The 12,357-nt window shown below is 47.4% G+C and overlaps 1 protein-coding gene across 5 annotated transcripts in view; it reads left to right on the top strand.

Moving 5' to 3' along the window:
- Mcr (macroglobulin complement-related) overlaps positions 1-12,357 on the top strand; it is a 242,829-nt gene that overhangs the window by 24,430 nt on the left and 206,042 nt on the right. For 2 of the 5 annotated variants that reach the window (XM_070530064.1, XM_070530087.1), the window contains exon 2: positions 8,143-8,173. The exons of the other annotated variants lie outside the window; for them this stretch is intronic. The gene's annotated coding sequence lies outside the window, so the exon portion shown is untranslated. The remainder of the gene's footprint in view (positions 1-8,142; positions 8,174-12,357) is intronic. 5 annotated transcript variants of the gene reach the window in all.

Raw genomic sequence — 12,357 nt, 5'->3', positions numbered from 1 at the left:
CTGTAACCTCGAGAGGAGCTTCTTTGTTGACCCGTCAATAGTCAGTGCAGGACCCCGTCGTTGTCTAGGCGGGCGCTGGTCTAGTGGTCACTTCGTGGAAAGCGCCCAAAGAATGCCCATTGCCGTTATTACTGTATATTTTTACAAAGCCTACATACCTCCTATCACCTGTGGACATTATAGGACATGCTCGTTACAAATAACCAGTGCAACTTTATAGTGGCGCCCGGCTGCAACCTTCCCTGGGCATCTCGGACGCGCGCGGAAAGACATGGTATCGCATTTCGAAGTGGGTTTTGAGGCAGTTGTGGAAATGAGAAGAACGGTGTAAAAAAGCTGCAGGGCGCAGCGCTACTTCAATTGCGCATTCCGGAGCCTTCTCGTGCTGTATCGATATCTATTGTACCGTGCCGTGTGTGTCGCCGTAGGGACGTAACTTTATTGGAGCGGTTCCCTTACGAAATGGCATTTCTAGCTGTGTAAAGTTCCTTGCATCTTGTTGGCTTTGCAAGCTCCATTTGAGAGAGATGCCAAGAGTTGGTGCGTAGGCTGAGCGCGGGCATGACGGTAGTACGTTAACGAGCCCGGTGTGCGTGCGTGCGTGCGTGCGTGCGTGCGTGTGTGTGTGTGTGTGTGTGTGTGTGTGTGTGTGTGTGTGTGTGTGTGTGTGTGTGTGTGTGTGTGTGTGTGTGTGTGTGTGTGTGTGTGTGTGTGTGTGTGTGTGTGTGTGTGTGTGTGTGTGTGTGTGTGAGCGAGAGTGAGTGAGTGAGTGAGAGGCTGCAGCGCGCCCAAGTTGCTGTTGTTTGGACTGTGCACCGCTGCCGTTCTGGTCGTCGCGGGCGTCGAGTAATTTGCGGCTTTAATTAACAGCCTGCCTGTTTTCCGCTCTCGCCTTTCGATGCCATTTTTTCTCCTCAGCTGCCTGCGCCAGTTCTCGGCAGCGGCCTTCCCCGCCATGGGATGATGGCTCGGCGCGCGTAGTATAACAAGTCTCTTTCCCTGTGTTGCGCTTTTTCTGCACTGCTTGTTGCACTCCGCGGCAAATAATTAGCGAGAGCGGTTTGCGCAATTAATTGCTCCTTCGCGGACGGCGCGGCAGCTGAGTCGTCTCGTTCGTCGGCTTGCCGTGCGGTCTATAGGTGGTCCCGTTATATATATATATATATATATATATATATATATATATATATATATATATATATATATATATATAGTCGTGGACAAATTGCAAGCGTCGCGGCCCGATCGGGCGGTGCAGGAGCCGCGCGCTCATTGCAGAGCGCGCATCCGTCATCTCCAGGATTACGCGCGCGAACGCGCCTCCGCAGGCGTAAAAAACGTAGACGTGGCGGCGGAAATGCATGTAAAAAAGCGCGTGTCCGCAACTGTGGGCAAGAGGCAAAGAGTGGTATAGTTTATTCAAATGAAAATTCAGTTACCTGAAAATCCCACCTACGTGGGTATTGACTCGCTATTGGCGTTGGAATTTCTGATGATTTAGAACTTAGTTGATTGTTTGATTGCGTTGCGTTGATAATCTTCCGAAACAACACCGTGGCTCTCGGAAACGCCGCAGTGCAGATGCTCGGGAGTGCATTCTTTCCCCGTCAGGTATTTTTACCGCGAGCCAAATCTCAAGTGTTTGTGCGTTAAACCCTTATCAAATGCAGCCACCGGGATCTGGATTCGAACCCAAGACCTCGGGCTCGGCAGCAGAACGACCTTGATGCTAAGCAACCCCTCCCCGTGAAGTGGACCTCGTGCTCAGCAGTGGGACGGCGTATAGCTGATATGCGAGAGAGATGTGTCTAGATGGATCCTGGATGCGTTTGCCTGGCGGTATGCCTAGATGGGGTGGAATATGAAATGATCATATGCACAGTACACAACAAAGATATATATATATATAGCTGTTGTTACACTGCAGCAGGTATGCGAATGAAATTGAAAGAGAAAAAAAAAAGAAACAATGGCCATGGATGTGTAGGACGCAGAATTCCCGACTACAACCATTCACAGCATTTAAGATATGTGCTGATTTTGTTCAAGTAATGTTCGATCAGGTAGTAGCCCATTGCATACCGCTTATCTTAGGTTAATAGGAAGCAACGGTAGTCCTTGTCAAAAATTTGGAAGCATACCCGCGAGTCTAGATATCTCGCCGAGTTGTGTTGCAGGGCGCATATACATCGCGCATTTGCATGGTGCGGCGGAGCTGTATAGCGGGATGAGAATTAGGTTCTCAATATCCGGGGCTTTGAAGCGACAAATGTACTCCATATATCGTGTGTCCCAGCTTACGTCACCCAAGCTGTTAAAAAATATATATATATTACAAAAACACGGTGCAAGGTACAATTCAAATACCTATAAATACCTTATAGGATGTTTGGTCGTCCGAGGTCTGACGACCGATATGAACATCGTAGGTCTTAAGATCGTGTATTGCGCCGTTTATTTTTTATATTTTTTTCTTCTCAATCAACAGCTTGGCTAACGTTAGCTGGGGCACTCATATATGCCCCAGTATGCGGCCTGATCGAAGACAGGTCTGTAACGTTCGCGGGGGATTCGAAACTTTTGACAGGGGCTGTATATTGAGAGCGCTAGGATTCGCCTAAACATGTATGTGCATGCTTGAATGTTGAAATGCATATTAACTTGAGAGTGCGTGCTATAGTCTTCGATGGGCCAGGTCTATGGAGGAAGAGTTGCTTTTTTCGGTTACAGTCCTTGCGGTAACGGATGTCAGAGTCTGTGCGATATTCGCCAATTGAATAATCAAGAACCCTTCCCTGCTATTTTGCACCACCGACACTGACTTGCATACGTGTAACTGCATAGAAGATCTCATGTAAAAGATGTGCCTCCGTTTAATTGCGGTGTTGACGCCTCATGTTTCTTGTATCATTAACACGAGCACGATCGATCCACCCGATAGCATGGCTATCACCTCGCACTCTTGTTTGGAAACTGGAAGGACTTTCATGTATGCCCATCTTTCCCGTGTGGGATATCGTAAAAGGACCTCGACCTCCATAGTTGTTGTATTTGGGTCCTTGTGAAATCGCTGCAAATTTTATTGTGAACTACAACGCTTACTAGGTTTATTGCGTTGTATCGTGTTTTTTTTTTCTCTCTTTGCGTTATGATTTGCCGTTCCTTAGTTATCTTCAGCAAGTTACCATGCCATTTGTTTTTATTATTGTTCTACTTCTATGTAATGCCCCCACCGGGCCTCTTGGGAATGACTGAATAAACTGTAGATTGTCGTTTCTATCGGCGACTAGAAAGAAGTTCTAGCATCCTCCCTGTTCTCAGCCCATAGCTGTTCGCACGCATGCAGTGCTCTTTGTGCACGGAACGCGTGCCTGTCGATTCGCCTCGAGCCACGCGTGCGGGATTTGTCGTTCTCGCTTCATCAAGTGTATATCATTCCAATCTCATCTTGTGAAAGCCCACGTTGGCTTTATGCATGTGCGGGACGTGGGAGTGCTACGCTTTCGAGGAGTGCACGCGACGGCGTCGTTGAAAAGAAGCGGTGGCGGCTCCTGCACAATGCTCGCAACTGGTTCCCCCTATGTAATACCCCTTCGGAGGCCCTTCGGGGTATTATGAAATAAATAAATAAATAAATAAATAAATAAATAAATGCCGCTCTTCCGACGCAATCCCTTGTGGGCGCAGGTCCTCTCGCACCTTTTCGTCAAGCCAGCGTTCGATCAACAAGAGACGGTGTTCTCCCATGGAGAAGGGAATGAAGCTGCCGACCGGAGCCAGTCGCACAGCCCTTAAGCCAGTTCCGATGCGTATTTCCGTTTGACGCGTCTTTCTTCCCGTGGCTTGGACTTGATTCTTCCCGGAGCTATTCGCCAGTGCAACATTGAGAGAGAGAGAGAGAGAGAGAGAGAGAGAGAGAGAGAGAGATTTGAAGCTAGGCCGGGCAGGGTCTTAAAGGATCTCGGGGTCTCGTTGTGGGAGGATTGCCGACAGGACGTCTTTTAGTGCGCTCTCCCGTTTCCGCTTGACATTATGGCGCGAGGTCCTCCCGGCGGTTGGGCCAACGCTCCATTCGCATATATATACAAGGCTGGACGCTTTGTTCTGCCGTTCGACGAGCGATCTGCCGGCATTTCGCGACGCTGAGGAACGCGCGTTTCCGAAAGGGTCAGTGACCCCCCAGTCCTGGACAAATAACAGCCTTTGCATCGCTGAAGCGTGTCTTATCTCGTTTGATTCCGATGTTACGCAGCTGGCGACAGTGTTGCCTCTTTGTTTCTTTCTCTTCCTCGCCTGCAGTAATTTCGGGGAGGGTGAACTGCGGAGTTGGCGACCTAATCCGCAGCCTGGACGGTAGCACGCCCCAGCGTATACGACGCAAGGCGCTTTGTCATTTGAATTACAGCTGCGTACAACAGACATGCATGCCCTACATAGGGCCGCATTATGTCCAAAGCGCCCCGCGTCTCGAAATGTTTGTTGAAAGAAGAAATAAGTTAAATTTTGGGTTTCGTCGTTCCGAAACTGCACAGTAGACTTTGAGGGAAGGCGCTTGCTTAATTTTGACCACCCGGGTTTTTTTTTCTTTTTTTTTACGTGCGCCCAAACCCAAGTGCACGAGTGTTTTCTGCATTTCCTCCCTATATTGCAATGCGGCCGCCGTGGAAGGGAATTGAACTCGCGACCTCGGCCGGGCTTATCGGCGGAACGCCATGTATACACTGAGCCACCGCGGTTCGTCGCTCGTATAGTTCAGGAAAGATGGGAAATATTTCGTTTGGATTTATGGGGTGACATAAATGCCGCAGTCTATGAATAAGGCCTTTGCGATCGGCGCTTCCCACCCGCCCCTCTCCCAATAATTCACATGGCCAGGTTTCTTTGCCCACGTAATTTTCATTTGCCTTGCCTTTACCTTCTTATTAGATTTATCACGTGACTAAAAAAGACTCTTGCAGCATTTTTAGGCGTGGGCGGCTGTTAAGTCATATTTTCGTTTTATTTCTGTGAATCCAAATAATAGGAGAAAAAGCGCATTAGCTTGTAGATTAGCGCCGGCTGACTCATCTGTACTTTTTAATGTCAACATTTCTTTCCTTTCCAGCGTGAACACATACACACACACGCTTTTAATTTTGTCTTTAAATCAGTTAACAACCATGGTGTCAGGCGCGCAGACAAATATGTAAAGATTCAATTCAGTTTATTCACCAGATAGTACTGGATGGTTGAAAGCTGTGTAAACAGCTTGACAGAGGCACAGCTGACCGTTACACTAGGCACATACAGCGAAACGGCATAAACAAGATGCTTAATAACAATACATGAGGCGGAAATTTTAAGCATATTTGCTCATAAACAAAGCCAATGAATAAAAAAAAATGTAAGACTAAAATGAAAGGAGTGTGTCATAAATACACAATAAAACAGATAGAAATATGAGGGTTATATATGAATAAAAAGTATAGATACAAGAAATATTTATTACACTTAAAGAAATGCTCGCAACTCAAATTTCGACATGTATTGCGTTTCTTTGTATTTGTTCAGAAGTAAAAGAAGATTGTGTTGTAGCATTTGTAGTTAGTTATCTGTGCGATAACTTGGGCGAAACCATATGTCTGTGCTGCGTGTATTTAACACAGGCTTGCGTTCCTTTGCCTAGACTAGAGCCAGGAAACCACGTTCTTTCCTGGCCTTCTGTACACAGTAGGGGCATGCGAATATTCGAAACACTCGAATAACGAATCGAATAGTGTCCTCTCCAATTTGTTCCTAAATGCGAATATTTTTCATTACCTTACGAATATTTCAGAGCGTCAGCTCCGTCCAAATAAACATAAAATTGGAGCAAAAGTACGGTACGTTTTCACCCCCACAGGCATATTTTAGACATAAAACATGAAAACTTGCGTAGTAGAGCAGGCTACGTCACTTAGGTAGCCATACTTTACAGGCTGTATCCAGTGATCATTATCACTCACTGAACAGCCCCGTGCATGTGAATAAACTACTTCTTTGCTCCTAATGTTCCATTTGTGCTTTTAATAAACAACGCTTCATACCGCACTGTATAATGACAGAAACTTGCTAACTTTAGGAATACTAGGATGTGAACATCGTTTCATGTTAATTGTGAAAACGGCTGTTCATTATTCGACAAGTATTCGATGTTCGATTCACTTCTGGCACCATCGATTCGTATTCGATTCGGTCTCGGAAATTGCTATTCGTACATCCCTCATAGCCAGAAACCAAGTCACGTTTACGTCACGAGCCCGGTATTTTTTTCCTTTTTTTTTAATGGCTGCGCGGTGCATTTCCAGTGGCGGTGTTGTTCGTTCTGTATTTGAGGATTTGCAGTGCAATAATCGGTGGCATTTGTGGCACGGAAAAACATTCGTGTGGGCTTTTGTTCGAAACTTCAGCTGCTTTTCGCGACGTGCAGCCGTTCAGTACTTTGCAGACAAGATGTATTCATCGCGATATCTAAGCGCTGCTCTTGTCTGTTTGGGATGCTCAAAGCTGGACTCCAAGTGAAACGGTCTCAAACGAATGAGTGCTGGTGATTCCTAATTTGACATTTCGCGGATATTATAATGTGGTTTTAGCTTTTGCGCCGCCAGGGGACCGAAACCTCTGGGTTTACAAATGACGCTAAAAGTTATATTAAAGAACGCTAATCGGGTACATTAGAGAGCAAGCAGAGCCCGGCGTATTGCTACCCATAGACGTTTCGATGTGCGATTTGCAAAGCTCCCTATTATGTGCCATTTTCTTTGTTCGTTTTTACCCGTTATATGCTATATTATCTGCTCAGTACCGCAGCCCCTGCTGTTTTTACGTGTTATGTCCGTTCGCGCTTTTTAGATCTCGTGTATACCTTAATTAATCATTTATGTGTGTGCATGATAGTTTATCACTGTATTATCTTCTATTCTGCCACCGATAAATAATAGAAACACATGTTTTGACAAGTACTCAAGATATCCCAATATTAAGTGGCATTGGCTTTCTGTTGCGTTAATAATTGCAGTCATAAATTGTGTTCAGAACTTGCATATTGTGCACGTTTTATATATCTAATGCCTTATTTCGTCAATCGACTTTCCCGCAGGATAAAAATTCCTTATTGTATGTTTGTGTATTAAAATTCCTGCTTGGAACCATTGTGGTTCGCAGTATTGAACAAAATAAATAAATAAATAAATAAATAAATAAATAAATAAATAAATAAATAAGACTTTATTAAGCGTTTCTTGACCTTTCTTTATTTATCTATGTATGTGCGACTTAATGCGCAGAAAACGCGTATGTCTTCCAAACGTGTTCAAACTAAATCCGCTTGTAGCTAGGCTCATCCCAGAGATGGGAAGTCTCCTGGTGGTGCGGAAAGGGTTACGGCTGTGAAAGCTCACCTCGGTGATGAAAGTAAACTGTCTCCTTCTGTACTATATATATATATATATATATATATATATATATATATATATATATATATATATATATATATAAAGTGTGCAGTGTAAGTTTGACGCTGGCCCTCGCGGTACAATTTCAGAGAGAAGAGTACAAGATTGTAATGGCACAGCATACACTAATAATGATAGTTAATAATAATGATTATATTAGTAAGTATAGTATAAACATTAATATTATACAATAATCTATTTTAAAAGGTCACCTGGAACGATGAAAACCTTCCGCCTATGGTGCGATACCTGTTTTTTTATCATTATCTTTCACGTGGAGATCGGGACAGCAGAAAAACGATCTCAGAAGGCATCATTTCCAGATCGGTGCTCAGTGTCCCTCATTGCTGCCTTGGTTTTCGCGCGGCGGCGTAATATGACAGGAAGGGCCGATGCCTGCGGTTCGGCGCTTATGCTGTCGGTCGCGTAACATGCAGGGAGAGTGGAGCTGGAGATATGTGAGTGGACAACGTCCATCTTAGAGTTGGCAGGATAGAAAAATGGCCGTTTTGTGGAACCTTTCGCGTTTGTCAGGGGCCCGCGAGGGTTCCGATACACCAGTCCCTGTGTCCTGCATACTTTGTGTTGTCGTCGTCCTCTTTTCGTGCTGCTCTGGAACGACGAACGTCGTCGTTTGTTTATCTTGTGTTTATTGGATTTCTTTTCGCAGTGTGGCCGTTCCTGAAAGCTGTTTCATTGCGGTAAGGATACGAACAAATGTTGCTTTATTTTCCTTTTTTTTAACCTTTAATGGGTAGCTGCTGGTCCTGTAATTGCAACACCAAGCTTCGATTCATCGAGGCGACGACAGATAATGATTAATTACGTAATCTTGTAAGGCGAGCAGTTCGATATGCGCGCCAAATAGAGCGCTGCATCGGGAGCGAAACTGGAGCAGCTAGAGCCTGGCTACGTCACGTAAGACCGTAGACGGTGGTCGCGTGGTACCACACGGCACTGACGCTAACACAGTCACTATGACGAAGCTGTACAGTGCGCCCGCTTGAGTGGTTAGTGCTACCACGTGGCCACCTGTTTCAGTTTCTGTGATGTGACCAGCCTCATAACAGAACCTTTATTACATCCGTAAGTGCGCGTTTTTAATCGGTTGCATTGAAATGTGTAATTATATATGCCCTCGAGGTATTGGAGAGTTTTAGGTTAAGGGACGCAAGCGGCTTGCGTACGCAACAAATAAGGGCCATGGTACTGTGCACGCGCAGACTCCTACGTCTGGGTCTGCGCATGCGCAGTACCATGGCCCTCAGTTCTTGCGTACGCAAGCCGCTTGCGTCCCCCAATGTAAAACTCTGTGTTGAGACTTCATCATATACTAATTGCCAAGCGAGCAGCGTAAAGGAAAGCGAGACAAAGGATTTTCAGGTCAGTGGTTCTTAAACCTTTCGATATTTATAATTCACCCTGAGTTTTGGAGCACTAAAGCCAAATGTGGGTGCTGCGCTAGTATATATATATATATATATATATATATATATATATATATATATATATATATATATATATATATATATATATATATATATAAGGCACCTGTAGCTACTGCTGTCAGCGGCGTCAGGGATCGTCAAGTATACTGGCAACGACAGTGGCGCCGCATCTCTCTCACTCGAAGGAGGTCCATGATCCGTAGAGGCAACAATACAGTTTCATTTGCCCCGTAAGTGATATCAACCTTTCAAATCGCCACCGAAAAGGTGCAACGGAGCGAAACGTCTGGCGCGGCAAGAGTGCAGCGCACGCCCTGCCCCCGCGCGCGCGCTCTGTCGGCGGCAAGGGCGCGGTAGCCGCGCCCTTTCTCCGGAAGCCGCATCCTGGCCCGTGCGAAAGGCGGCTGTCGTCGTGGCACATTCCTCCTCCTGGTGCTGTGTCTGACTCGTCGCGCCAGGGTACGCGTCGCGATGCCGCCGCTGCCGATGGTGACCCCGTAAGATAGTATGTACAGTCGCGGACAGAATAAAATGGACCACGGGACCTCCGAAAACGTTCAATGCCCGAGCAGCCTGTAGTAGTAACCAGTAAAACTGCCCACGACAACGTTGTTAGCATATTCTAGTCGAGGTCCAAAATGCAAATACCAGATTGCGTTGTGAGGTTGCGGAGATATTCAGCTTTTTCTTAGATTTCATGGTCCATAATATTCTGTCCGCGACTGTACGTTCGCTTACTGGCTGAACACGTGGTCCAACCATATCAAGACGAATTTAGCTTCGACTGGGAAGTTTTCTTTCCGAGAAACCCGTGTGGGATTTCATTTGTAGATTCGGGCTACTCCCGGGTGGATGACCAATGTACCCTTTCATTGAACGCTCTCACTTGAAAATAGGCTTGTGACTCTAGGCGCGAACCTAATTCCACTGGAGCTTAGTGATATGTCGCACTTACGCGGCCATGTCGTGGAGGGGGGGATATGTCGGGCGCCGTCTTCGCATCACCGAGGATTAGCGCCCGCCGCCGCCTTCTCCGCTTCGGCGTGTGGTGTTGCGCAACCGCGCGTGGCGCAGCCCGCATCGGGGCTGCGTTAACCCGGCGCCGGCGTGTCCTTTGCCACGTGCTGGGTTCGCTGTGCGCGGGGCAGACGCGCAACGCAGCGCATAATGCGGCGCGCGTGCCGACGTGGCCTGTATGCGGCGTCGTGTGTGGGTGTATTCCCTGCCTTCCTTCCTTGGCGGGCCGAGTCGGCGTGTCCGATGTCGAGGTCCCTCCGGAAATGCGACGCACCTCGTCGTGCTGCTTCGCACCTCGCCAGAACGTGATCGGCTGAGGAATCGATTCCCGCACGGGTGCCCTGGCACGCGAGGACGCGAGGTCGTTGCTGCCGCTTTGTTCAACCCCCGCCCCGCCTCTGTAGTCGGGGCCGCTACCGCTGTGCCGGAGGGTGAGCACGCTCACATCTCCGAGAAGACTCGTACTTACATCCTTGAGAGGACTCTGGCATCTTTCAGAAGACTTTTTTCGTGCGATCTCAGATCATGGATCCAAACCTGAAGTGGGATTGTGGACGCGGCTTCTAGCTGGGAGATTTGGCAGCAGTTGTATGTGTGCGAGCCATTTCTTGCTGAGAATACAATGCACCACGGATCCAATGAACAACTGGCCTCAGAAATCCACAGATATATTATTGCAGCCATCGCAAGAGACACAACACAATCTTTCAATGGCTTCGCAACATTGTAATATCAGCGGGAATGACCACGCCGACGAAGCCTCCTGATCTGCACGTGAAAGGGGTCAATGTGTCTTGCGCTTCGCGAACAGACGCTGTGGCTGACCTGCGATTGCTGTCCCGTGATTTTCACCATGTGTCGTTTGCGTTCGTTGCCTCCGGATATACAGATGCGTCAACCGTCTGGCTTACCAGGACGTGAACAGTCAATGCTGTACCGTCTGCGGCTAGGCGTTGCATTTACCAACTCTCATGCCTTCCTTATTGGAATGGCCATTAGCTGTAAAGAGGCGCTCGTGCGTTATCTGTGTCTGCCTGCGCTGTAATGCCCAGAGGCAAGTGATGTACACATTACTGGACCAATCAGACCATCGTCCGCTGTAAGAGTTGGAGTAGGGCATGAAATAAGTGCTAGCTGGCCCATGCCGTCATCCGACTCATCCACGCCGAGGACGTTGTTGAAAGGAGGGACTTGTTGTCATCGAGAACGAGGAATATGGGATTTATTTACAATATCTACATGAAGGGTGGAGAACGTTACATTTCATCAGTCTAGCATGACTGCAAGAGAAAGCACCCCAAGCAACCGTAAACGGCTGCTTAAAAACACTCTGTCCTCCCTAGATCCCTAGGTGATCCAAAGTCATCGTGGTCTTTGAATGGGAGGGTTCACACACTCACTTCCGCACTTTGGTTTCACTGAACACACCGAGGTGAGAGGGTTCTCGTAGACAGAGGTCTTGACCCAAGCAGGCGCCTCTTGATCCCAGAGCTGACTCCGCAGTCAGTAGCCGCCGCGTCTGTCGATTGACTGTGACGACTTCTGAGGCCCGTGAGAAAGCACCGAAAAACATCATTTTCCAGGAGTTATATTGCTCCAAGCAAACCGTGAAGGCGACAGCGAATCAACTAACAATACTCGGCCCGCCGAACGTGGCTAGACATGCCGGCGCCGTTGGGCTGTTGAGGCGGCGCATTGTTGTCTTTACAAAGCGAGTCGTCGCAGAGGGCTGGGAAGGGTTCGGAGGTCGATTCTCCGAAGATCGCCAGCCCCCGCAGGACGATCGTAACACCGCTATCAGAAATAAAAGCTTTAAGCCAGTGCTCCCAAAAAACATCCCCGCTGAAAGGCTTATTCGCTTTACTAAGATGGCTGCGGTCTACGGGCCTTCACGACAGACCTTAAAGGGACGCTAAAATGCAAATATTGAGTCGAGCTAAAGTGATAGATTAGTGCTCGAAAATCTTTAAGGCGTTACTATTATCGCGAACAGAGCCTTAATAACCGAGAAATGGGGGTAAACGCAAGACATGATTAGAAACTCCCCAGGGACAACCCGCCGCGGTTGCTCAGTGGCTATGGTGTTAGGCTGCTGAGCACGAGGTCGCGGGATCGAATCCCGGCCATGGCGGCCGCATTTCGATGGGGGCGAAATGCGAAAACACCCGTGTACTTAGATTTAGGTGCACGTTAAAGAACCCCAGGTGGTCAAAATTTCCGGAGTCCCCCACAACGGCGTGCCTCATAATCAGAAAGTTGTTTTGGCACGTAAAACCCCATATATTATTATTATTATCCCCAGGGACATTCAAGTACGTGCCCGATGACAAATGCACGCCTCGTTTAAATTGTCACTAGTACTCAACCACGGGTTGCAAAAAAAAAAACACTTGTATTATAAGATGAAATAAAATTGTACT

Source organism: Dermacentor albipictus, chromosome 1, assembly GCF_038994185.2.
Source record: "Dermacentor albipictus isolate Rhodes 1998 colony chromosome 1, USDA_Dalb.pri_finalv2, whole genome shotgun sequence".
Taxonomy (NCBI): domain Eukaryota; kingdom Metazoa; phylum Arthropoda; class Arachnida; order Ixodida; family Ixodidae; genus Dermacentor; species Dermacentor albipictus.
The sequence above is the reverse complement of the archived record's forward strand: the minus strand, read 5'-3'. Positions and strand labels throughout refer to the sequence as shown.